Source organism: Pelophylax lessonae (assembly GCF_965119305.1).
Source record: "Pelophylax lessonae genome assembly, chromosome: 3".
Classification (NCBI taxonomy): Eukaryota; Metazoa; Chordata; class Amphibia; order Anura; family Ranidae; genus Pelophylax; species Pelophylax lessonae.
The window spans coordinates 264794056-264818565 of NC_138770.1; positions in this window are offsets into that span (position 1 = coordinate 264794056).

Here is a 24510-nt window from a genome sequence, read left to right on the forward strand (position 1 = left end):
GGCCATATATTTACTTTTGCAAAAGTAAAGAAATGTCTGGGAGGGGTTTTCCTTTAAAGGCTCTTCCACACTTGATATGACCTGGCCAATCCTTTTTGTACTCATTCAGAAGAGGAAAGGCAATAAGTAATGAATAATAGGTATGCCATTTCAGTCAAGTGAGATGAGCAAGCCCAGTGGTGGGTCCTAGAACATTCAAGGACAGGAAGATGTCTCCCTTGCCATCCTTCTTAGGGCTGTTATCCTTACTTTTGCCCTACAAATGGTTTAGTCATTGAGCTTCAACATGTACAGAGTAAGTAGTTGCACTCTGCGATACACACTCCTGACTAGTGATCGGCCGATATCAGTTTTTCATTGCCAATACCGATATTTTGGCTAATGCATATCGTTATCGGCCGATATGCGCCGATATTTTGAACATTTAAAGTTTTGCAAAATAAACACAAATTTCGACACAACTCTGTTAGTCCCGGTTCACACTACCGCGGCCAAGTCGCCTGACAAGTCGCGGTCCATTCAGTGTTGTTCTAATAGGAGCAACTCAAGTCGCTCCGACTTAGAAAATAGTTCCTGCACTACTTTTGACTGAAGACGGAGCGACTTGCATTGCCTTCCATTATGTGAAGTCCGTGCAAGTCACGCCGAAGTCGCGGTGCACCGCGACTTCACTAGTCGCCCCCGAAGTCGGATCGCCATAGTGTGAACCGACACTTACTGAACAGGTTAATGTTTGTTTATTAACATTTTTAACACTGCAGTCAGTGCAAATTAAACTGCTAGAAAAAAGCTAGACAACAACAAACAGCTAGACAGTGGATTGGAGGAGTCAGTGCACTACTGCTGCAGTAGTGCACTCACTGCAATGATTTTAAATCACTAACTGCAAAACTGCTAGAAAAAAAGCTAGACAAAAGCTAGACAGTGGAATGGATTGGAGTGGACACTAGTACTATGCTACTACACTTTTAATACTCCCAGTTAAGTAGAACAATATTATAGTGCAGAAAGCATAACATTTCAGCATGTTCACCAGGTAAACGGCTTCTTTTCTTTTCATAAATTGCTGCCACTTCACTAAAAACACGCTCACTTGGTACCGAGGAAGGAGAAGCAGATATCTTCTAGCATGAGAAGCAAGTATTTTGTAGCGTGCCTCATTGTCTTTCCAACACTGAAGAGGATCACTTTTTCTATCAATTACTGGTTCCTTCAAATAGAGATGAAGTTCATCATCCAGGCTCATTATTGCAGATTCAGAAGAATCCTTCGCATGAGGCCCCAATAAAACACTGAACATGGCATCTATTTCACCACGATGAAGTTTCTCTTCTGTCCGTTGTCTTTTTGGACATTTTTCTCCTGCATCCTGCTCTTCCACATTAGAAACCTTCTCTTCTTGGCTTTTCTTTTTGGCAGGAGGAACCTCCTGCACGTTCTGTAGAATATCTACTTTTAGCCACTGTTTTGCCTTGGCCAATACATCTTTAGAGAGAAAGAATGGTTCTTGTATCGAGGATCCAAAAGACATGCAAGCACAACATTTTTATTCTCTTCATGCTTCTCAAAACATTTGGCGAGGCTGTTCCTCGTGGCTGCCTACATGTTTTAATGCCACGTGTGTTGGGTTCTTCCTTCTGTTGAAGAAGCATCTTCAGCACTCTCACACATGGGATGACAGATGACACAGATGAGTCGTAATGACTCACCTCTAGTGTCACTTGAGGCTACAATGGCTACAATGTCCTACTGATCAGCAGTAGGACAAGAATTTCCTCCAAGTCCATATTCACCTGAATATATGGTAAGAGCTCGCTTCTGCTCCAGCATTCTTTGCAGCTTGTGAAGTGTAGAGTTCCATTGTTTTGGAACAGCCTGAATCAAGTTGTTTTTGGGTAGGCCAAGGTCTTCCTGAATGCACCTCATTCGCTGCTTGACAGTGATTGAATGATGGTGGAAATGGCCTATGCACTTCTTCAGCATGCTAATTATGTCAAGCAAAGCTTTCTGGTTTGACAGACCATCATTTACCACAAGTTGGAGGGTGTGTGCCATGCAACTGAGATCTGACATTTCAGCAAGTCTCATTCCTTTCACCATGTTCGCTCTGCTGTCTCGAAGTACAAGCATCACTCGGTCTTTGGTGATTCCCCATTCTTCTAGCATGCCTAGAAACATTTCTCTAATGTACTCCCCAGTGTGGGATTCTTGCATCACTTTTGTATTCAACACCAAATGCCTTCTTGTCCATCCGCTGCCAATGAAGTGGCATGTAAGACTCATTAGTGATTCTGTCTGTCCTGACCAGCAGTCAGTCGTGAATGAGAATGAGTTGCCAGCATTCTCTGGTTGCAGCATAGCCTTTACTTTCTCAACAAACTTTTGGTGAATCTTTTCCAGCATTTCAGTTCGATAAAACTTGTCACTCTTCAGTGTGTACCTTGGCTCAAATCAGACACTATTGTAAATGGCTGGTTATCAGTGACCATCATCTCTGTGATTACTCTGTCCAGCAGTTGGGATCTACCATCTGATTTTAGCCACCTTGTTAGTAACGCTCCCTGAGCACACTGATGTGCTGTCTGTCATCCAAAGGGTTAACCTAGTGCAGGCTAATTGCAGCAATTGGCAACAGGCTGCCTTATTTAAACACCTCAGCAGCACTGTGCCTTTACTGTCTTGTCTTCAGCTTCTCCATGTTCCTGAACCTGCGTACTGTTGATCCCTGCCTGATTCCTGTTGACGTTTGGCTCGTCCCTGACTTCGTTTGCTTGCTGCCCATCCTGACCCCAGCTTGTTTGACTATTCTCTTGGATCCTCCTTGTCTGCTCATCTGCCTTCGGACCTTGACCAGTCCTCCCCTGGTGGGGCGACCCTGGGGACCGCGACCTGGTATTCACCTGCAGCCATATCCATCCTCACCATCAGAGGCTCTGGTTAAGACTGGTGGATACTTAGATTCCGCACCTCAGGTTAGCCTGTGCTACTCACCTCGGGGGTTCCCATTCAAGCTCCGCCCACTGGCAATCGGTAGGCCTTCCTCTACACGATAGACTCCTACTAGTATTATAACACACCTGTTTTTTTTTTCTGAAACATATCTGTTATTGTTGCATGGGATAGTGATGTTTCACCTTGTGATTCATTTTGTTTTTTTTGTGCTGCATTATACAATTCAACATGATGAACTCTTAGATGGGCCCAAAGATTTGACGTATTTTTGTTTTTTGCAGTTATTGATCCCATGCTTACATTGTTTTTGCACATGTTGCACAGTGCTGCTGCTTTTCCTGGAGATGGAGATGAGAAATAGTCCCAGACCACACTTTTAATTTTTCTATCTGCATCCATCTCCATTGAAAAGACACTAATGAAATTTAATATATGCTTAAAAAAAAATGACTGGCTGGCACCTGTGGTGATGAGTGGCTGGCCCCCTTTGGTGGGGGGCTGGCTGGCACCCTTTGATGGGTGGCTGGCTGGCTGGCACCCTGTGGTGGGTGGGTGGTTGGCTGGCTGGCACCCTATGATCGGTGGCTGGCTGGCACCCCCTTTGGTTGGCTGGCTGGCACCCTTTGATGGGTGGCTGGTTGGCAACCTGTGGTGGGTGGCTAACTGGCTGTCTGGTACCCTTTGGTGGGTGGCTGGCTGGCTGGCACCCTGTGGTGGGTGGCTGGCTAGCACCCTTTGGTGGGTGGGTGGCTGGCTGGCACCCTTTGGTGGGTGAGTGGCTGGCTAGCACCCTTTCATGGGTGGCTGGCTGGCACCCTGTGGTGGGCAATGTTCCCTCTAATTTTTTACTGTGCTGAGCAAATAAAAAAAATTTCTGAGCGCAAACCTTTAGATTGAGCAATGGGGGGGGGGGGGGGGGACGTCAATGCAGAGTGACCAGCTTGCCCCAATCAACTGCAGAGTGCCACAGCAATGCCCCCAATAAACTGCAGAGTGCCACAGCAATGCCCCCAATAAACTGCAGAGTGCCACAGCAATGCCCCCAATAAATTGCAGAGTGTCACAGCAATGCCCCCAATAAACTGCAGAGTGCCACAGCAATGCCCCCAATACATTGCAGAGTGCCACAGCAATGCCCCCAATACATTGCAGAGTGCCACAGCAATGCCCCCAATACATTGCAGAGTGCCACAGCATTGCCCCCAATAAACTGCAGAGTGCCACAGCAATGCCCCCAATAAATTGCAGAGTGTCACAGCAATGCCCCCAATAAACTGCAGAGTGCCACAGCATTGCCCCCAATAAACTGCAGAGTGCCACAGCATTGCCCCCAATAAATTGCAGAGTGCCACAGCAATGCCCACAATAAACTGCAGAGTGCCACAGCAATGCCCCCAATAAACTGCAGAGTGCCACAGCAATGCCCCCAATACATTGCAGAGTGCCACAGCAATGCCCCCAATACATTGCAGAGTGCCACAGCAATGCCCCCAATAAATTGCAGAGTGTCACATCAATGCCCCCAATAAACTGCAGAGTGCCACAGCATTGCCCCCAATAAACTGCAGAGTGCCACAGCAATGCCCCCAATAAATTGCAGAGTGTCACAGCAATGCCCCCAATAAACTGCAGAGTGCCACAGCATTGCCCCCAATAAACTGCAGAGTGCCACAGCATTGCCCCCAATAAATTGCAGAGTGCCACAGCAATGCCCCCAATAAAATGCAGAGTGCCACAGCATTGCCCCCAATAAAATGCAGAGTGCCACAGCATTGCCCCCAATAAACTGCAGAGTGCCACAGCATTGCCCCCAATAAACTGCAGAGTGCCACAGCAATGCCCCCAATAAACTGCAGAGTGCCACAGCAATGCCCCCAATAAACTGCAGAGTGCCACAGCAATGCCCCCAATAAACTGCAGAGTGCCACAGCAATGCCCCCAATAAACTGCAGAGTGCCACAGCAATGCCCCCAATAAACTGCAGAGTGCCACAGCAATGCCCCCAATAAACTGCAGAGTGCCGCAGCAATGCCCCCAATAAACTGCAGAGTGCCACAGCAATGCCCCCAATAAACTGCAGAGTGCCACAGCAATGCCCCCAATAAACTGCAGAGTGCCACAGCAATGCCCCCAATACATTGCAGAGTGCCACAGCAATGCCCCCAATACATTGCAGAGTGCCACAGCAATGCCCCCAATACATTGCAGAGTGCCACAGCAATGCCCCCAATAAATTGCAGAGTGCCACAGCAATGCCCCCCCGCGACCCCGTGCACTTACCTCACGGACGGTCACGGCACTCTGTCTTCAGTCCCCGGCTTCCAGCTTCCCGCGTCTCCATCCTCCCGAGTCCCGGCGCCTCCTCCTCGGCCAATGGCATGAAGTTGGCCTTTCGGCCAATCAGGAAGCGGGAGGACCCGCTCCCTGATTGGCCAGGAGGAGGATCCGTATGACAATAGCGAATTTTCATTCGCTATTGTCACACGATGGGCGTGCTCTCGGGGGGTGCACGCTCTGCTCCCTGGCCGCTCTGTCTGCGGCTGCGCCGTCTAACTAGGTGCTTGCGCGGGACGTAATTTCCACTGCGCGTCCGCGCACGCGCGCACCTTAAAGGGAACACTGGTGGTGGGTGGCTGGAAGGCTGGCACCCTGTGGTGGGTGGCTGGCTCGCACCCTGTGGTGGGTGGGTGGCTGGCTGGCACCCTGTGGTGCATGGCTGGCTGGCACCCTGTGGTGGGTGGCTGTCTGGCACCCTTTGGTGGGTGGCTGGCTGGCACCCTTTGATGGCTGGCTGGCACCCTGTGGTGGCTGGCTGGCTGGCTGGCACCCTGTGGTGGGTGGCTGGCACCATAGGTGGGTGACTGGCACCATAGGTGGGTGACTGGCACCCTTTGGTGGCTGGTTGGCTGGCACCCTGTGGAGGCTGGCTGGCACCCTGTTGTGGGTGGCTGGTTGGCACCCTGTTGTGGGTGGCTGTCTGGCTGGCACCCTGTGGTGGGTGGCTGGCTGGCACCCTTTGGTGGCTGGTTGGCTGGCACCCTGTGGTGGGTGGCTGGCTGGCACCCTGTGGTGGGTGGCTGGCTGGCACCCTGTTGTGGGTGGCTGGCTGGCTGGCACTCTGTGGTGGGTGGCTGGCTGGCACCCTGTGGTGGGTGGGTGGCTGGCTGGCACCCTTTGTTTGGTGGATGGCTGGCTGGCACCCTGTGTGGTGGGTGGCTGGCTGTTACAGGCCCAGGGCCTGTAGCTGGCTAGCTGGTACAGGCAGGGCCTGTGGCTGGCTGGTATAGACCTGTGGGTGTGTGCAGGTGGCTGGCTGGCACTGGGCAGCTGTGGGAGGGTGGCCACGGCGGCTGTGATAAACACACTGTACACTGTGACTGGCCACTGTACCGTATGATTGAGAAAGAATCACTCACTGTCCCGACTATGCAGAGACTCCAGTATGTGGCCGCGGTGGCTTTAAAACACACTGTGCACACTGTGAGACTCCAAAACGAGGCTGAGGGAGGCGGCCTAAGAAGGCCGCAGAAGCTGTCCCAGACTCCCAGTGCGCGGATGCGCGTGGCACAACATACACGATGACGTCACGGCAATATCGGCAATATCATTAACAGCCAGGGCCGATTCCGATATATCGGGGAAAGTGCATATCGGCCCTCGATTTATCGGTGTTGCCGATAATCGGTCGATCCCTACTCCTGACCCCTGTACTTTCTGTGTTACACAATCCTGAATCCTACACTCTGTGCCTTACATACACCTGATCCCTGTGCTATGTTCTTTATTTACTTTTGACCCTTGCACTATGTACATTTGAAATCCTGACCCCTGTGCTCTGTGTGTTACACATTTCTAACTCTCTGCACCAGGGACGTGCAGTCAGGGGAGGCAGGTGAGGCAAAAAAAGAAACAATCGAGCTATGAGGGTCGTAGCTCAGCGACCTGGGGTCACAAAGACTCCAAATCTGGGCTACATACAGTTCAGCTAGTTTAAATGCCAGCTGGCACACGCTGTTTGCAGCACACTGAGAGGATGAGCTCCAGGATAAAAGGAGCTGACAGAATTTTTGGCAAGGCCAACATTTCTTTTTTTGCATGGAATATTGAATAGACATATTGAATAGAATATTGAAAAGAATTATTGAATATAATGATTGAATAGACATAGCAGAACACGTTCAATGGTACAATTAACAGACTAAGGTCCTGTTTACATTTTGTGACTTGGGATTGCTGTGATTCTTCCCACGATCCCTAATCACTGCAGAATACATGACGCGTTTTTGGGTACTAAATGCGATTCTGACACGATTGTTTTGTGACCGGATCGTGCAGCAAACTGTGCCTTTAAAAAGTGTGTGACGTATGTCACCAAAAACGAGCAGGAGCTTCTTCTTGAGCGACAAACGTGTATAGTACAGCCCATTCAAGTGAATGGAACAAAATCGCATGCAACTTACTCTTTGAAAAACCTGTAGCGGGAACGCTTGTTTCAAATACGCAATATGTGAACGGGGCTTCAAAGGTAATGAATAAGAAACAGTTCACTGTTAGGGTTTACTTATACTTTAGGACAGGGATGCCCACCCTTTTGAAGAGGGAGGGGCCACTTTAGCGACTTCACGAATCGGTCACGGCCACCATAAGCGGAGCGGGCAGATTACAGGTCTGTGTCCACTCTGCATATGCAAAGCAGACATGGACACAGCTCACTCCACTATATGAGCCCTCCAATCCTATACACCCAGACAGAAGGGGACAGATCTCCTTCAGTTTTTTTCAGTGGATCAGATTGGAGATAGGCTGGTGTAAAAAGGACACGAGTCCGTTTACATCTGCTGCTCTATAGAGGAGAATGGAGGGTCTGATTGGGTCCACCTGAAAAATGGACAGGCAGACCCAATCTAACCGATCGTGTGAAAGGGGCCTAAGGCTGTTTTCACACTTATGCACTATGATTAACCTGCACCGTGGGTGCAGCACAGTGGACCTGTGACTTTCCTGCGGGGTAGTTGCACTTTGCTATAGAATTCAATTATATCCCACAGGTGTGGTGCACTTTCTGAAAGCGCACCAAAACTCATGCATTCAGGAGTTTTGATGTGCATTTAAAAAGCATACCAAACCTGCAGGTAAAAACAGAACTCTATGGCTCAGTGCAAGTAACCTGCAGGTGCACTGCACTACACCTGTGGATCAGTTTAAAAGCAGCCCAGTGTAGCTAGTGTACCAGTGCAGAGAACAGATATGCCCATTGTTATTTGATTTTAGTTTTCAATAGGTTTTTATTAGGTTTTAAGTGCAAGTCAATAACATAACAGAAAGCGACAGGTAATTGACCGTCAAAAAGTGCAACATTATAGCATGGGTAAGGGATTCGGGGACGCAGCCCCTCGGGGAACACACAATAAAAACAGTGCCCACACCCGCAACCCGCAACCCACCATGCCCCGCATCGAGGCGGCCCACGGCAGGCCCAGGACCACACCCCCCACCCAGCGCCCCATAAAGGGAACACACTGCGCCAAGGCAGGGGAGAGGCGAACACCCGGGCTCCTACCCACCGCCCCACCATCGGGAACTGCGGGGCCACAGGAAGCGGTGTGCGGGAGAAGAAAAACCCCAAAGAAGTCCCCAGGGGGTTAGCTCCGTCAGGTGTCCGAACCCCATAGGGAAAGAGGGATCACAAAGAAACAACTTAGGAAAGAGAAGGAAACAGAGGAAGGTGGAAAAGAAAATGAAAATGAACAGGAAAGGTAGGGGGAAGGATTAATTGGCGTCCGGGTCGGGTACGGGGGAGTGTTGCTGTCACAACTGTCCCCCCAATTGTGAGCCTGTTAGGGAACAGCTGTAAATCATCTAGGTCCCGCCAGATATCTGATCCAGGGATCCCATGTCTTTTCAAATAGGGGTAGCTTATCTTGGAGGATGGCTACCATGCGCTCATTCACCATAATCCATGTCAGCTTAGCTTTAAGCAACTCAAACAATATCACCGGGGACCGCCGTGAACGAGCTATGGCGATCTTGGCCGCCGTGAATATAAAGGTGACCAACCTCTTCATAAATTTAGGGGTTTGCTCAATCGGCTTGCCTAACAACGCCTGTATAGGGGATTTGACCAAGTTGACACTCGTGAGCGAGTAAATAAAGTTGTATACTCGTATCCAGAACCGGCGGACCTTAGGGCAGGTCCACCAAATATGGAGGACCGTGCCCGCCTGGCCACAGCCCCTAAAACATAAAGGAGATGCTCCCTGGACTGCTGCTGCCAGCCGACCTGTTGTTTGATTTTAATTAAAAACTGTCCCCAATTTTCACTTCTTCCTCAGGGCTTCTGCAGGTATCGCTGGCTGTGGCTGTTCCCCAGGCAGGCATGGCTGGTGGCTGCTGCTGTCCCCCAGCAAGATATTGCTGCCGGCTGCTGCTGTCCCCCAGGCGGGTATGGCTGGCAGCTGCTGTTGTACCCCAGGCAGATATGGCTGGTGGCTACTTTTGTCCCCCAGGTGGGTATGGCTGGTGGCTGCTACTGTCCCTCAGGTGGCTATGGCTGGCGGCTGCTGAATTCCCTAGGTCAGGTATGGCTGGCGGCTGCTGCTTGCTGTCCTCCAGGGCTGGTACTGCTGGCGGGTACTGCTGGCTGGTACGGCTAGTGGGTACTGCTGGCTGGTAGTGCTGGCAGGTACTGCTGGTGGGCATAGGTGTGCGCAGCCCATTGCATTAGGGTGTGCACCCCAAATCTCAAGCACACATGCATGTGTGTGTATACATGTATATGATCCGGGTGCATTCATCTCCCTGCTGGCACAATGAAAGAGAAGTGCTTAAGCACTTCTCTTATGGCTGAGCTGGTAAGAGTGAGATCTTTCCCATCTCCCCGCTGGCACACAGAGCAATAATGCTAATGTGCACTAGGTGATTAGGGTGTGCCCAGGCACACCTGGCACACCCTGTGTGCACGCCTATGCTGGTGGGTACTGCTGGTGGGTACTGCTCGTGGGTACTGTATTGCTGGCGGGTACTGCTGGCTTGTAGTGAGGATCGGGGTTGCTCTGTACAAAACCATTGCAGAGCAGGTAAGTATAACATGTTAGCTTTTTGTTTGTTTTTTAAGTCACAACCTTTAGCATCACTTTAATATAAATTCCACTTTAAAGAGGTTGTAACCCAAAAAAAAAAAAAAAAAGATCCTGTTCCTTTAGCCACTTGCCAACCAGCCCCAGTATATATGTGTTCACCCAGTGAGTCCACAACCCCACGCAGTTAGAAAGCATCCCCTAGGGAAACACTTACCCCTTTAATCACCCCAGGTGTTAACCCCTTCCCTGCCAGTGTCATTTGTACAGTAACAGTGCATATTTTTAGCACTGATTACTGTAAAAATGTCACTGGTTCCCAAAAAAAGCGTCAGTAAGGTATCGGATTTGTCCGCCGCAATGTCGCAGTCCCGCTAAAAATCGCTGTTAGCCGCCGATACTAGTAAGAAAATAAAAAAAGAAAAATGCCATAAAAATTGTCGGTCTTATTTGGTTTCTAGCACAAAAAATAAAAACCACAGAAGTGATCAAACACCTCCAAAAGAAAGCTCTATTTGTGGGAACAAAAGGACATCAATTTTATTTGGGTACAGTCGCACGACTGCGCAATTGTCAGTTAAAGTAACGCAGTGCTGTATCGCCTGGTCATCAGGGGGTAAAAACCTTCCGGTCCAGAAGTGGTTAGAGCATGTTAAACAGCATAAAGCTTGTGCGGTGTCATTTGTCCCTTTCTATGATGTAAAATACCTGGTTGATCCTGCCTGTTCCTGTGTTTCCCCTAGGTGTGCTGACCATGGTAATCATGGCTGCCGATCCATGATACTGTGGTCAGTTTGCATGCCTCTGTCACCCTGTTGTGTTTAGGGTCTCTCCCTTCCTGGCTGTCCCTTTCTAGTGTGTGAGCCGAACCTGTCTCTCCTGCCGCAAGTCCGTGTGGCAGTAAAGTTAGTGTGCACAATTACTGCCAGCCCCTCTGTTATAACAAGATATATTACACAGTGTCTGTGTTTTTTTAAAAGTCTGCAGCTAAATACTTTATTGCACAGCGCCGATCTGCAGTCACATGACCTCCCGGCTGACGTCAGAGGGGAATCTTAGCTCTTCACACTGTAGTCCCTAGGTTGGGAAAGGATAGCACACTGGTGCTGTGGAATAAGGGATTTAGCTGCACAAAGTAAAAAAAAAAAAAAAACACAAACACTATGTAGTATAGCTTGTTAAAACAGAGGGGCTGGCAGTAATTGTGATCACTGATTTTACAACCACTTTAAGTGTGCTAGTATGTTGCCGTGCCATACTTTTTGAAAGGCACCTTAATACAAGGCATTATACAATTTTCTTTTTACCAAACCTGAGGCATTTTTTTTTAATCCCACCGATGCAGTGTGTTTTCTTCTCCCACTGGTCACAGTCCAGCCCCCTAAAGCCTAAATGATGGTAATCTGGTCTTTTGTTTAGAACGTTTGGGGACCTCTGCCTTGGCATTCAAAGTGATTGGCACTACAATCCATAAACCCCTTCCCGCTAATGCCTCCCGACCCTTTAAGAGCTTTTAGATGCCGGTAGGTGGAGGTGGGTATTCGGGTCATGTGACCACTGTAATTTGCTGTCACAGCGGTCACATGATCAAAAAGCTTCCCATTGCAGGTATGCATTGGGAGCTTTCCGGTCCCCGGTACAGAGAAATGTTTACATAGGGCCTCATATATGGGCCTCTCTGCAATACAGCCCACCCGCCAAGAGGGCACATATATGTATATGGCTGACAGGAAGAGTTTACCAAATTGAATGAATTAGTGGCCCATCATTGGTGTCAGTGGAAGTAATAGTGGCCCATTGTTGGTGTAAGTCCCTCATATCAGTGGGTGCAATGGTGTCCCTAGCGCTTGATAAAAACAAACAAAGGGCCCCATCTGTCCAAGGGGTTGCAGTTTAGAGCCGACAGATGAAAAACGGACAGAAAATTATTTCTATGAACAAACACATGATTACACATGATCTTTATGAATACACATGATCATTTACACCTGCTTCCATTCAGTTCAGTTTTTTTTTTAACAGAACAACCTATGTCCAGATCCGTTGAAACAGCACGGATGTAACCAGATGCCATCCGTTTACATCAGTTCCATTTATGTCTGTTTTATTAGGCAAGAAACATTATTTCGTTTATACAATTGTCAACTCTGATTGGTTTCTGCAACAACTAAAAAAAATTGGATTTTTGACTTACCGTAAAATCCATTTCTCTGATGTTTATTGACAGACACAGCGCCTGTTATTCATAACCATTGGGTTATACTGCCCATATAGGAGTAGGACACTAGGCAGAATAGAATTCTGGCTACACCTATGGGCAGTCCCAGGGAGTATACTCCCTCTCTCTGCTATAGCCACTCAGTTTTGTTACAAGCAGTGTCAGGAGAATAATAACTCCACAGAGGGGTGGGTGCTGTGTCCGTCAATGAACATCAGAGAAATGGATTTTACAGTAAGTTAAAAAAATCCCAGTTTGTCTTTCGTTCATTGACAGACACAGCTCCTGGTATTCATAACCATTGGGACGTCCCAAAGCAGTGTTAAATATGAGGGGTGGGAACAGCCCAGAAAAAATTCCCAAGGCTAAACATTAGCCAACCAGGCAACAGGAGCTCTACCAAACAACTGGAGACCACCTGAAAAAACAATAACCCTCAAAGAGGATCAGGTCCTCTTAAACAGCAGCCTGCAAAACCTTGTGGCCAAAGGAAGCATCCGCAGATGCCAACACATCCACTTTATAAAACTTTGTAATAGTGTGCACCGACTACCAGGTGGCCGCCTTGCAAATCTGCATTACTGCCTCCTGATGACAGAAAGCCCAGGAGGCACTAAGCGCCCTAGTATAGTACTACGCCTTGACAGGGAAAGGAGGAACCTGACCCCTGATGGAATATGCCTGAACCACCGTCTGTCTTATTCATCTGGAAATGGTCGCAGAGGAAGCGGACAACCCTTTTCGAGGTCCGTCCGTGAGCACAAATAGAGAGTCTGACTTTTTGAAAGACTCCGTAGATCCCAGGTACACCCTAATTGCCCGGACCACATCCAAGGCATGCAAGGCAATTTCTTTTGGATGTTGTGGCCTGTGGAAACAGGGAAAGCAAACATATTGTCTTCATTCAAATGAAAACCAGAGACAACCTTTGGAAGGAAAGACGGACAGGGGCGAAGAACCACCTTATCCCTGTGAACACCAGATAGGGTGAACGTCAGAATAACGCTGCCAGTTCCGACACCCTGCGCGCAGAGGTGATAGCCACCAAAAAGGCCCCCTTCTGGGACAGCGTAAGCAGGGGAATCTCCCAAATATTTTCAAAGGGAGGCTTCTGTAGAGCTGAAAGCACCAAATTGAGATCCCAAGGCGGCAATGGAACCCGCACCGGAGGGACCAACTGTCAGTCACCCTGAAGAAAGGTACACACCAGGGATTGTGTGGCCAAATGTCGTTGGAAGAAGACCGCCAAAGCCGACACCTGGCCCTTGATGGTACTCAAGTCTAACTTCTGTTCGACCCCCCCCCCCCCTCTCCCTGTTGAAGGAAGGTTAAGATCTGAGCCACTGAGAAGGAGTGAGGATGTACCCCAAGCGATTCACACCACACATAGTACGTCTTCCATGTACGATGGTAGATCTTCTAGAAGTAGAGTTTTGCTAGCTTTCAACAGTGTAGGAATCACGGATTCAGATAAACCTCTATCCTTCAGCACCTGGCGTTTCATCATCCAAGCCGTCAAAGCCAGCGACTGTAAAGCAGCATAGAAGATCGGTCCTTGGGACAGTAGATTCTCCCTGAGTGGAAGTTTCCAAGAAACGTTGGCGACCAGCGGCACCAGATTGGCATACCAAGCCCGACGGGGCCAGTCCGGAGCCACTAAGATGACCCGAATCCCTTCTGCCTCGATCCTGCATAGAATTCTGGGCAGAAGCTTGAGTGGAGGGAAGGCGTAAATCAGCTGATACTGACCCCACGGGGCCCCCAGCACGCCTGTGGTGTTAGCCAGAGGATCCCTTGACCGAGCCACAAACCTCTGCACCTTTCTGTTGAGCCGAGATGTCAACAGATCCACCTCCGGGGTACCCAACCAGAGACACAGCTGATGAAACACCTCCGAATGAAGGGACCACTCCCCTTGGTCCAACGTCTACTGACTGAGGTAATCCGCCTGCCAATTTTCCACCCCAGGAATGTGTACGGCAGAGAAGACTGGAACAAACCATTCTGCCCACCTTAGAATGCCGGCTACCTCCAGAGCCGCCAGGACACTTCTTGTGCCCCCTGGGTGATTGATATAAGCCACAGCTGTGGCATTGTTTGATTGAATGCGCACTGGACAACCCTGAAGACACTCTGTCCAATGATCCAGACACAGTCTGATAGCTCAGAGTTACAAGACACTGATCAGTAGTCTGGACTGCAGCGTCCAGATCCCCTGAGCAGAATTCTTGCCGAGCACCCCTCCCCAACTGGACAGGCTGGCATCCGTGGTGACCACTGTCCAATACAAGGGGAAGAATGATTTTCCCAGCCGAAGCCACCGTATTAGGGACTCCCTTGTTCCCCGACCCAGCCGGACCTAATCGCTCAGAGACTGCAGAGTCTTGTCTTATTTGGTCAGAATCTCCCTTTGCAGGGCCCTCGTATGGAACTGTGCATATAGAACCGCCTTGAAGGTAGACACTATCAGGCCCAGCACCCGCATGCAAGTCCGGAGGGACGACCATCTGTTGGAAAGCAGGAGGGAATATTGTAGCCTGCAATTTCTGGAGTTTGTCTAGAGGAAGGAGCACTCTGGCTAAGGCTGAGTCCAGAGTCAGGCCCAGATAGTTCAGCTTCGTGGACAGAGCCAGAGCAGACTTCTGAAAATTCAGAATCCAGCCGAACTCCCGCAGAGTTCGTATTGTGATCTCCAGGTTTTCCACCAGAGCAGAGGGAGACTCCACTCGCAAAGTGGCCCAGTACCATGATCCCCCGTTGACATAGCAAAACTAGCACTTTCATGAAGATACTCACAAAAATATACACACACTAGGTGAACGACAAGCACTAGGTGAATTCTCAAGCACTTGAGAATTTGATGGCTTTACTCGAGGAGAGTGAACCCACAGACCTCATTGATGAAATAGACATAGAGGCATTACTAGAATTAAATGAACCATCTCCAACACCATCATCCTCCATTACCAACATATCACAATTTAAAAAAACATCTAGCATTTACCCCTTTCCAAGTTCCAACCAGGAAGTTGCAACATTTTTAAAGTTAGTTTGCCGAGATATTAGAACTCTAAAAATTGATCACGAATCAGGGGGCAATCTGACTTCACGAGAAATAAGAGCTTTACAGTCTCTAGCACAGAATCACTCACTCACAATCAAACCAGCAGATAAAGGAGGAAACATCCTAATGGACAATGATCAATACACCACCATGTGCCATCGATTACCAAAGAACCAAGAGTGGTATAGACGCATTGATAAATCGACTATTAACAAATCCTATTTTGAATTCTATAGACTAGTAGAATCTGTGTATTATGAGAATGTAATTTCAAAGCAAATGTGGGACTTTATATGAATTACTTATCCAGGAATGCCCACATTCTATAACCTATCAAAGGTGCACAAAAATCCCCAGCATCCCCCTGGCAGACCCATTGTCTCTGGCAATGGAGCCATAGCAAATAACCTCAGCTGGGTCGTTGAAGAGCAATTGAGTCCCTTTTCTGCCAATTTACCATCTTATGTCCGTGATACGATCCATCTTCTACAAATGTTGGATGGAATACATGTCTCCACCAACAGCATACTCACCACTATCGATATAGAAGCATTATACAACTAAATACCTCACGACCTAGGCCTAGGGACAATAAAACATACACTCTCTCAGGCAAATAAGCATGAACAGCCGTTTAACGAATTTATTTTGGCATCTTTGGAATACGTGTTGAAACATAACATGTTTTCCTTTGCAGGTTCCCACTATCTCCAAGTGCAGGGCGTGACCATGGCCACTTGTTGTGCCCTGGCTTACGCCAATCTGTACCTGGGGGAGTGGGAATGTACTCTCTTTCGGGAAAGTTGTTTTTCTATGTTTGCGGACCATATACTCGCATGGTACCGCTACATAGACAACATTTTTTTGTTCTGGGAGGGCTCGGAGGCTCTACTGCAAGAATGCCTCCAGACCCTCAATACCAACTCATTCAACTTAAAATTTACCATGGAACACAATTCTCATAAAATCCCTTTCCTCAATGTGAAAATATCGAAAATGGAAGATTTAACCCTCTCTTGTGAACTCTTTAGAAAATCCACAGCTGGAAACAATATCCTGCTTGCTGATAGTTTCCATCCATCCATCCCCACTAATCTCATCGATCCCCTATAGCCAATACCTAAGGGCTAAACGCATATGTACCCCACAGGAATCTTTTATCCGAGAAGCTGATACCCTAAGGAAGAGATTCCTAGAGAGGGGTTACAGCCATAAATGTCTCATAAGAGCATTCAGGCGGGATCAGCATCTCTCTAGACAAGATCTTCTTTTCCCTAAACCTAAATCAACAAAGGATAATACAACTAGGATTATAACCACATTCTCCAATGAACTCAAAAAAGTTAGGTCAGTCTTTAAAAAATATTGGCATCTACTCACATCTGACCCTAATGTCGGCCCTCTGGTCCCTGAAACACCTCCTATCACTTTTAGGAGAGCCTCCTCATTGGGAGATATGATAACACACCGTGAATACCTAGGCCAATCACGGGAAGAGCTGTGTAAGATCAAGGGAACGTTTTCCCTGTGAATCATGTGCATACTGTCAATACATTGACCGAAGATATCAAATCAAACTGCCCAATGGAGGCACCTTCCACTGCTAACTGCCAGACCACCATGGTAGTCTATTTGATGCAGTGTAAATGCGGGTGCTTTTATGTGCGCAAGACAATGCAGAAACTTTGGTAAAACCTATATTGCCATTCCTCAGTATGAGACAAAACAACCCGGAGCTCCCACTAGGCCGTCATGTTTTACAAATACACACGGGGGGGCTTCAACAAGATCCTCCTCCAGCGTGAGCTGCAATTGATCTCAAACTTGGAGGCTACCTCACCTCCAGGCCTCAACATGGCCTGTAACTTTAAATCATTTCTCCAGGGCTTTACGTTAGGGGACCTTGATAGAGAGCTATAACCCTTCTGTCTTACCTTTGGTTTATCTGGCCGCTACCATAAGTGTTGGATGTATATAACATATATACAGTGGGGATCGAAAGTTTGGGCAGCCCAGGTAAAAATTTGTATTAATGTGCATAAAGAAGCCAAGGAAAGATGGAAAAATCTCCAAAAGGCATCAAATTACAGATTAGACTTTCTTATAATATGTCAACAAAAGTTAGATTTTATTTCCATCATTGACACTTTAAAAACTACAGAAAACCATAAAAATGGCATCTGCAAAAGTTTGGGCACCCTGCAGAATTTATAGCATGCACTGCCCCCTTTTGCAAGGCTGAGACCTGCCAGTGTCATGGATTGTTCTCAATCATCATCTGGGAAGACCAGGTGATGTCAATCTCAAAGGTTTTAAATGCCCAGACTCATCTGACCTCTCCCCAACAATCAGCACCATAGGATCTTCTAAGCAGTTGTCTAGAAAACTGAAACTGAAAATAGTTGACGCTCACAAAGCTGGAGAAGGCTATAAGAAGATAGCAAAGCGGTTTCAGATGTCAATATCCTCTGTTCGGAATGTAAATAAGAAATGGCAGTCATCAGGAACAGTTAAAGTTAAAGCAAGATCTGGAAGACCAAGAAAAATATCAGACAGAACAGCTCGCAGGATTGTGAGAAAAACAATTCAAAACCCACGTTTGACTGCACGATCCCTCCAGAAAGATCTGGCAGACACTGGAGTTGTGGTACACTATTCCACTATAAAGAGATACTTGTACAAATATGGTCTTCATGGAAGAGTCATCAGAAGAAAACCTCTTCTACGTCCTCACCACAAAAATCAGCGTTTGAACTTCGCAAATGAACATATAGACAAGCCTGATGCATTTTGGAAACAAGTTCTGTGGACAGATGAGGTTAAAATTGAACTTTTTGGCCGGAATGAGCAAAGGTACGTTTGGAGAAGAAGGGGCACAGAATTTAATAAAAAGAACCTCTGTCCAACTGTTAAGCATGGGGGTGGATTAATCATGCTTTGGGGTTGTATTGGTGCCAGTGGCATAAGGAACATCTCACAGGTAGAAGGAAAATGGATTCAATAAAATTTCAGCAAATTTTGGATGGTAACTTAATGCCATCTGTGAAAAAGCTGAAGTTAAAGAGAGGATGGCTTCTACAAATGGATAATGATCCTAAACACACCTCAAAATCCACGGGGGGTTACATGAAGAGGCGTAAACTGAAAGTTTTGCCATGGCCTTCACAATCTCCTGACCTCAACATAATTGAAAATCTATGGATAGACCTTAAAAGAGCAGTGCACGACAGACAGCCCAGAAATCTCAAAGAACTGGAAGACTTTTGTAAGGAAGAATGGGCAAAGATACCTCAAACAAGAATTGAAAGTCTCTTGGCTGGCTACAAAAAGCATTTACAAGCTGTGATACTTGCCAAAGGGGGCAGTACAAGATATTAACTCTGCAGGGTGCCCAAACTTTTGCAGACACCATTTTTTTAACTTTTGTTGACATATTATAAGAATGTCTAATCTGTAATTTGATGCCTTTTGGAGATTTTTCCATCTTTCCTTGGCTTCTTTATGCACAATTCAGGGTCCTTGGTCCAAGACTGTCACTCTCTCTGTCAACCTTATCCAAAAATTCTTTCAATTGCTGGTATTTTTCTTTATATTCATTTGTATTTGTATGGGGATCTAGTTGTTCTTTCAAATTTTTGATAATTTCATTGAGTTTAATGAGTTTTTTCTTTCTCCTTACCTTAATTCCAACAAGTTTTTCTCACAATTTTTGATGCACAGAGCATCATGCTGGGGTTGATGAATTCCACAGATTGCGAGGATTTGCTCCGCGAGGAGGATGAGCAACTCGCACCGCTAGACCACCAGTGATGTATACCCGTTTTTAATCGATTTTAACTGAATTATGGAGAAATAAAGACTGCTTCCTTTAAACGTTATTACACGATTTGGAGCCTTCTTTCTCCCCTACATGTCACCACTTATTGAATACCCAGAAGCATAGAGGAATCCCAGCATTCCGCAGGACCACACAGAGGGAAAACCTATTAAGCCCAGAGGGCTTTGCAAGCGCGAACGGTTCTAGTGCCATACGGCATATAGAACCCAACCCATCTGGTAAGTGATTCACTTCACCTATTTTGCAAGGGATTTGTCTGTCACCCCAGAGCACTTGCACTTTTTGAATTGAAGATATACCTGTCATCAAGGACAATTTTTATTATATTGGAGCACAGAAGTCACTCTACATTTTTTGGACAATCTTATTTACTTATTTACATACATATTGTGAGGGATTAACTCGGTGGTAGGCGTGGATGACCCCTTGGGGGGGTTCGTTACACAGGGAGATAGCCGAGAAGTGGTTGAAAACAACAGTGTAAGGTTTTATTCTTCCAATTTCTTCACACAAGTGCAAGCTCCAAAAACAGCATAATTCAAAATAAACATAAATAAAATAAATCCTTGCCACTGTGGGCGGCTACCTTCTCACATACAGGAACCTATCTACGGAGTCTGTCTCCAACCTACTGTTGGAGCAAACTTTGCTGATCCTACAGCAGACACTCAATAGTCCATTTATTTTCTCTTCACATAACAAATGTCCATTGAACATGTCCCTTGTCCTCTTCACATTGAACATGTCCCTTTGCTTGTCTCTTCACATAGCAAACAGTTCATTTATTTCTTCCACATAGAAATAGTTCAAGACCTCACCTTGAGTAGTCTTCAGTCTTAATTAATTTCCCCTTCACACAGGAAATGTCCATTGGTTTCTTTTCACATAGAAATGATCCAAGACCTCACTTCGAGTAGTCTTCACACTTGTTACCCTCCTCAGCCACATCGCTTCAGGGGGTCTTCCCCATGCTCACACAGCTTTCAGGGGGCATCCCTTCTCCTATGCCCACACAGCATCGGGAGGCACACATCTGACTGTCCTCCTCTCCCCAGCTTCACACAGCGTCAAGAGGCAGCAATCCTTAGACTTCCTCTGGACAAATTATAGAGGCCTTCATTTCCTCATTCTGAACAGCTGAAGTCTGTTCAACGTCCTCCTGGCTAGCTCTGCAGCCGACACCCTATAGTAATTGGTGAATTTTCTAAACCAGGTGGAAATGTATCTCCTGTCTGTGACTACATCCAGATTTACCTGACTTCCTGTCACAATATATATTGTTTCTGCGATTTTTCTCACATATATCAATTCTGGTGTTTATCATTTTTATGCTTATTTATTGCACTGATTTGCACGATTAATCAATGAATTGAGTTATCCTAACGTTTATTGGATTCTTGACATTTGTTATAATAATTTTCACACTGGAAAACACCATTTAGAGAGCGATATAGATACTCGGATTATTTGTAGCAAGCGCTGTATTTGTATTTCATGTTTGATCTTATCATTTCTCCCTGCCCATTTAATATCTGTGCGTGAGTATACTGTATAGAATATACCATTCTACCACCATAGCCTTTTATCCTATTCTATTGGAATATAGGATATGTAGTCTATATTTGTTTGTGACCAATTTAACCTACTCCTACACTTCTTTATACCTTGGTCATGTAATCCTCATGCGTGATATATATGGGAAGCCTTGAGGTATTCTGACCTTTTTTGCAGCCTGTTTTTTGACACATAATCACCACGTTAGATACATATTTATATGCTGCCCTCGCTGCCTGGGGCTGCGCTTTGTGCCCCTGGTGTTTCTTCACATCTCGCTCCCCTGCTGAGGCTTGGTTCTATACGACGTGTGTCGGCGGTCCCGTGACGTCTGATGTCACCGCGCACACAGTATTGCCGGACGCCGCGGGACCGGGGATCACCACGGGAGGCTCGGCGTCCAGGGATTATACAAAATGCGGGGTAATGCCCCGATTTGGGCATTAACCCCCCTGTAACTTTAACGGTCTACTCGCCACAGGCGAGTGTAATTAGTACATCTTCATATAAATAAAGCCACTCTCAGGACCCCTCCCTAGCAGCTAACCACCTACCTATATGGTGAATGAGGAAACAACAGACATGTAGATTTGATCCCCTCCCCCCCTTTGGGCATTAACCCCCTGTAACTTTAATGGTTTACTCACCACAGGTGAGTGTAATTAGTACATCTTCATATAAATAGAGCCACTCTAAGGACCCCTCCCTAGCAGCTAACCACCTACCTATATGGTGAACGAGGAAGCAACAGACATGTAGATTTGATCCTCCCCCCCCCCCCCCTTTTGGAGGTAAGTCTGTGTTGAACTACTCATTCCACACATTTAGGCTCTAATGAAGTGCATACCCATTATACATTCCTTTATTTTACATTTTTGTATAGTGTACTCATACACAATTCCCCTTCCCTGTTTTTTCTGAAGCCCTTGCTGGCTTCCCCTGCTTCTATAGGGTGACCCTCGTGAGCAACTAGGGGGTGCGGCGTGACGCAGCACTTTGGTATAGCAAGGCTACCATTGACATCTACTCCATTTATTCCTTTAATCGCCCATTCCAGGGTCTATTCCAAACCTCCCAGGGGTTCTACAAAACCATAAACAACATATCAACCCCCCTATACTATTGAAAAAACCATTAGTGTGAGAACTAGGCTGGAGGCCCTCCCCTTAAAGACTCACCATTTACAAGATGTAGCCATTTTTTGAATTTGGATGAAACAATTTGGTGCTGTAAGTATGCCCATGGCTTTCTTTCTCCGGGGAATAGGTGCAGGTACTCCACTCTTCTGAGTCACTCCTTTTCTCCACCCCCTACCCACCTCTGAGTGCTGTCCTTTGTTTTCACCCCCTACCCACCTCCCAGTACCCCCCCCCCTTTAGAGAATACAGAACCAAGTATCATGTTGTGGTCAGTGGCGGCTGGTGCTCAAAATTTTTGGGGGGGCGCAAAAACAAAAATGTAATAGGTATTGCTTCGCGGCAAAAAACGAGGTAAAAAAATTGCATGACTTTGAGGTCATGGTACAGGCATGGCACATGTGATGGTATAGGCATGGCACAGATGGTACAGGCATGGCACAGGTGATGGAATAGGCATGGCACAGATGGTATAGGCATGGAACAGGTGGTAGAATAGGCATGGCACAGGTGATGGTATAGGCATGGCACAGGTGATGGTATAGGCATGGCACAGGTGATGGTATAGGCATGGCGCAGGTGATGGAATAGGCATTGCACAGGTGATGGTACAGGCATGGCACAGGTGATGGTATAGGCATGGCACAGATGGTATAGGCATGGCACAGATGGTACAGGCATGGCACAGATGGTACAGGCATGGCACAGGTGATGGTACAGGCATGGCACAGGTGATGGTACAGGCATTGCACAGGTGATGGTACAGGCATTGCACAGGTGATGGTACAGGCATGGCACAGGTGATGGAATAGGCATGGCACAGATGGTATAGGCATGGCACAGGTGATGGAATAGGCATGGCACAGATGGTACAGGCATGGCACAGGTGATGGTAAGGTCATGGCACAGGTGGTGGAATAGGCATGGCACAGATGGTACAGGCATGGCGCAGGTGGTGGAATAGGCATGGCGCAGGTGATGGAATAGGCATGGCACAGATGGTACAGGCATGGCGCAGGTGGTGGAATAGGCATGGCACAGGTGATGGAATAGGCATGGCACAGATGGTACAGGCATGGCGCAGGTGGTGGAATAGGCATGGCACAGGCATGGCGCAGGTGGTGGAATAGGCATGGCACAGATGGTACAGGCATGGCACAGGTGGTGGAATAGGCATGCCGCAGATGGTACAGGCATGGCGCAGGTGATGGAATAGGCATGGCACAGATGTTACAGGCATGGCACAGGTGATGGAATAGGCATGGCACAGGTGATGGTAAGGTCATGGCACAGGTGGTGGAATAGGCATGGCACAGATGGTACAGGCATGGCGCAGGTGATTGAATAGGCATGGCACAGGTGATGGAATAGGCATGGCACAGGTGATGGAATAGGCATGCCGCAGATGGTACAGGCATGGCGCAGGTGATGGAATAGGCATGGCACAGATGGTACAGGCATGGCACAGGTGATGGTAAGGTCATGGCACAGGTGATGGTAAGGTCATGGCACAGGTGGTGGAATAGGCATGGCACAGATGGTACAGGCATGGCGCAGGTGGTGGAATAGGCATGGCACAGGCATGGCACAGGTGATGTAATAGGCATGGCACAGATGGTACAGGCATGGCGCAGGTGGTGGAATAGGCATGGCACAGGCATGGCGCAGGTGGTGGAATAGGCATGGCACAGATGGTACAGGCATGGCACAGGTGGTGGAATAGGCATGGCACAGGCTTGGCACAGGTGATGGAATAGGCATGGCACAGATGGTACAGGCATGGCGCAGGTGGTGGAATAGGCATGGCACAGGCATGGCGCAGGTGGTGGAATAGGCATGGCACAGATGGTACAGGCATGGCACAGGTGGTGGAATAGGCATGGCGCAGATGGTACAGGCATGGCGCAGGTGATGGAATAGGCATGGCACAGATGGTACAGGCATGGCACAGGTGATGGAATAGACATGGCACAGGTGATGGTAAGGTCATGGCACAGGTGGTGGAATAGGCATGGCACAGATGGTACAGGCATGGCGCAGGTGGTGGAATAGGCATGGCACAGGCATGGCGCAGGTGGTGGAATAGGCATGGCACAGGCATGGCGCAGGTGGTGGAATAGGCATGGCACAGATGGTACAGGCATGGCACAGGTGGTGGAATAGGCATGGCACAGATGGTACAGGCATGGCACAGGTGATGGTAAGGTCATGGCACAGGTGATGGTAAGGTCATGGCACAGGTGGTGGAATAGGCATGGCACAGATGGTACAGGCATGGCGCAGGTGGTGGAATAGGCATGGCACAGGCATGGTGCAGGTGGTGGAATAGGCATGGCACAGGCATGGCGCAGGTGGTGGAATAGGCATGGCACAGGCATGGCGCAGGTGGTGGAATAGGCATGGCACAGATGGTACAGGCATGGCACAGGTGATGGTAAGGTCATGGCACAGGTGATGGTAAGGTCATGGCACAGGTGGTGGAATAGGCATGGCACAGATGGTACAGGCATGGCGCAGGTGGTGGAATAGGCATGGCACAGGCATGGCGCAGGTGGTGGAATAGGCATGGCACAGGCATGGCGCTGGTGGTGGAATGGGCATGGCACAGGCATGGCGCAGGTGGTGGAATAGGCATGGCACAGATGGTACAGGCATGGCACAGGTGGTGAAAT